Source organism: Haplochromis burtoni, unplaced genomic scaffold (genome assembly GCF_018398535.1).
Source record: "Haplochromis burtoni strain Fernald_Lab_line unplaced genomic scaffold, NCSU_Asbu1 Contig_702, whole genome shotgun sequence".
Lineage (NCBI taxonomy): Eukaryota > Metazoa > Chordata > Actinopteri > Cichliformes > Cichlidae > Haplochromis > Haplochromis burtoni.
In genome coordinates this window covers 139965-143919 of record NW_024583063.1, presented here as the reverse complement: position 1 = coordinate 143919, position 3955 = coordinate 139965, and the positions used below count along the sequence as shown (strand labels likewise).

Sequence of the window (3955 nt, the reverse complement as noted above, 5' to 3'; positions counted from 1 at the left end):
CTATATACATATACACGTATACATACATACATATACATATATGTGTCTATACACACACACACACACACACACACACACACACACACATACACACATACACACATATAGTATTTACCGCTTGATCTAAGTCCCCATCCTCACCTATAGTCACAAGCTTTGGGTAGTGACTGAAAGAATGAGAATGAGGGTGTAAGCGGCAGAAATGAGCTCTCTCCAAAGGGTGGCTGGCATTTCCCTTAGAGATAGGGTGAGGCGTTTGGCCATCTGGGAGCAGGGAGAGATAGATGGATGGATTTCTCCTTTCCTTCTTGGGCTCCTTATTGAATCCAGAATCAAATTTAAAACCCTTTTCCTGACATAAAAGGTCTTAAATAATCAAGCCCATCATATCTTGTTAATACTACTTAGTACCATATCATCCTAATAGAGCAGTTCACTCCTACTTGTGATCCCTATTGTATTTAAACATATAACTGGAAGCAGAGCTGGAGGATGTTATAAATTAAATCAAGTCTAAATTTAACATTGAGCACTATGTAACACTGTACTATTCATTGGATTGTAATTATTTGCATACCATAGTCAAAAAACGGTTTTGGTGTCAGAGAAAGAGGAAGCCAAGTGAATGAAGACATGAAATCATGTAGAACTGAGGAAGGCTGAAACACAATCGGCTAACTGTAGCAGTGATTGCAATGTTGCACTCGTAGTATGGCACTATAGTTGGCAATGCCATTTAAAAAGTGGGGGTTAGCTCAGCTGACGGCAGGACGGGAACACTTTCCAGGATTTATGCATTCAAAACTCACTTATCACAAATCCAAAAGAACAAATCATGAATCCATAAAGCACAAAGCCAGAGGTCAACAACACCAGGAGTATGCTAAAAACTGTAAACATTGCCACTGATGTCACTTGTGTAACTTGTTGATAAGTGGGATGATCAGTGGTGTCAAAATGGTAAATGTCCTGCATTTGTAGCGCTTTACTTAGTCCCTAAGGAACCCAAAGCGCTTTGCACTACATTCAGTCATTCACCCATTCACACACACATTCACAAAAGCTGAAGATAAATCTAGTAGGACTATATTTATCCAAAATGCATAAGAATATCATTAGTATTTTTTAGTAATGCTGTTTCAGTGCTGTGGTTTCACTGGAAACCAGCTTGGAATTTGTCCAAGATATTAGTTACCACTTGATTATTGTTATTGATTATTAATCAAACCAGGCTGAGTGTGGTTAGCAACTCCTTCATGTGAAGGTAGTGAACCTGGGGATTTGTGTCTCCATGATAATGGATGGGATACGATCATTGATTCAGGGGTTTGGGTTGACAGCTGGGGGTAATCAGGCTTCTACCCCATTGAGAATTCATGAGCATAAACTATTAATCCAATTAACCAAGATGTCCAAAACGTGAGACTAGGAAGCTTGACAAATAGGTGGTGTAACAGGTGAATGGCTATTTAGGCGCTGTATTATATTATACTATTAATCCAATTAACCAAGATGTCCAAAAAAGTAGGTGTGGTGATGTGGACGTGAGAAAGGAGAGCTGAAAACCTGGCTGTCAGGTGTTCATTAAAAATGTCAGACTAAATGGTTTTCTTCTGGGAAGAAAATACTGGCTGTATCAAAAATTACACGTTTGTGGTCAGACCAAACTCCCTTCATATGAATCAGACATTTGCAGGGAGTTTATAGACTGGCCAAGATTAAAACCCAGATAAAACCTAGATGCACTTAGTTAAATGACTTGGCATTATCAAGTAATTCTGTGACAGTACAGTTAGAAGGATCGCCAGTGTGTAAAGAACACTACCAAAATGATGTTGAATTTAACAGCAAAGAGCAGATTGAATTTATTACATGATTTAGGTAGAGTCATCATGTGCTAGAATTTAAGGTTCAATATCAATACCCAGGAAAATACCATCAATACCACAGCGAAGATCTCATCCTCCAACAGCTGAATATGAGACTGGAAGCTTGACATATAGATGGTATAACAGGTAAATGGTTAATTTGCAGTAAATGTAAGAAAACAGCTGTATGGAGTGTGAACTGAAAGATTTCTGGAGCATCATTCTATACATACATGTCTTGCAAGAGTAAGGTTATTTCAGTGGGCCTCATTTACTAACAGTGCATACACATAAATCTGTAATTTATCAATATTTTACTAATTTAGGATTACATTTATAATTCCTTCTTATGAACAAATGACAAAAATGACTGACCATCACTTGCAGTATAATTCCTTGGAAACTTTGGCAGTGGGTTTCTCACCTGAGGCTGACAGCTCCTTGTCCTCCAACTGTTTTCTTCTTATTTCTTGTAATCTGACTTTTTTTTTTTTCACATCAGACTTTCTGATTCCAGGCTTTTAAAATGTTCGTCACTCCGTGGAAACTCTTTGGAAAGTTGAGCCTCAACAGTCAGACTTCCTCCTTATTTCCTGTGGTGGAGCTGCAGGCTGGAGATATTGTATAATGTTTATTTATATAGCAAAATGGGGGCGGGTCAGCATGCAGATAGTATGCAAGTTAGCAATAGGAGACTGCCTTGTGCAGGGTGGTGAGGACATAGTATGCTGGCATGTTTCAGAAATCCAGTGGTAATTTTTCATGCAAACTTTTTTTTCTTTTCCACGCAGAGCACAGGCGAGTTTAGAGCCTTTGGGCGATGTGCGCAATCACCATCAATCTTATTTGCCAACTCGTCTACTGCATACAGGAGAGAGTGAAAACTGTCCGTGTTGTTGCTCATGATGTTACAGTCTCTCACATAGAAGCTGGTTTGTCATTAGTCACCTAAATGACAGTTTCCTGGGTGCAGCAGAATGGAGATGCTGAGAAACAACTGAAAAACAGCAAAAGTTCAAACTTGTCTGGGGACGTTGTCTGCCTGCACACAGCCTACACATGACAGCCTGTCCTGTTACTACAGTAATTCATTATTATTATTAGGTTGTTGTAAAAGTCCCTAAAAAGCTGCACTAAGAGTACTTAAAGGGACTTGAAAGAGCATATTTCTCCTTTTCTTCTTTGGCTCCCTATTAAATCTAGAATCAAATTTAATATCTGTCTCCTCACATGCAAGATTTTTAATAATCAAGCCCCATTTTATTTTAAATTCCACTTAGAAACTATATCACCCTATCGTATTTAAACATATAACTGCAAACAGAGCCATCAACTGCAAATTATATGTAAATTCAGGACCTAGAGGATTTTAAAAACAAAAATAAAACCAAGTCTGAATTTAACATCGTGCACTATGTAAAACACATCAGCAAATTTGTGTTTAGACTAACACTGCACTATTCATTGCTGTGAGGTTTCTTTGCATGCTATAGTTGTGTGCAAACAAAGGTTTTGGTGTCAGTCAACTACTTGACTCCCTGGTGTAACTCTCAAATGCACTCCTAAAAGTACATAGCATGTAATCTGGAGCTGAAATGGTGTCTCAATAATTTAGAAGATCATCATTTAGCTTGGAAAGCCAGATTGCTGATCTATATAAACGCCCTCTGTAAAACTACAAGAGCAGAGGGGGGCTCTGTATTTACATGCATGAACGCTGGTGCAACAACAGGACAATTATAAACAGTCACTGCTCCCTGAATCTTGAGTACATGTCAGTAAGATGCCGGCCTATTTTTCTACCAAGAGAGTTAACAGTAGGGATCATCATGGCTGTGCACATTCCACCCAACGCCAAAGTAAACTGGACTCCAACCTGCTGCTGACCTTGTACCACTTGTTAACTACCATAAAAGTAGTTAACAAGCATAACGGATAAAAATGTACCAACGCACACCAAATATTAACTAGGTGGAAAAGCAAGATTAAATAAATAAGTCTTCAGCCGTGATTTAAACAGTGGCATAGAGTCAGACGCCCGGATAGATTGTTCCATAAGACTGGGGCAGCTACAGCAAACGCACGGT

General features: G+C 38.8%; 1 protein-coding gene across 1 annotated transcript in view; it reads right to left on the bottom strand.

Annotated features, from left to right (window-relative positions):
* LOC102300200 (lymphocyte antigen 75-like) overlaps positions 1-3955 on the bottom strand; it is a 21428-nt gene that overhangs the window by 7050 nt on the left and 10423 nt on the right. The gene's annotated exons all lie outside the window — the stretch shown is intronic.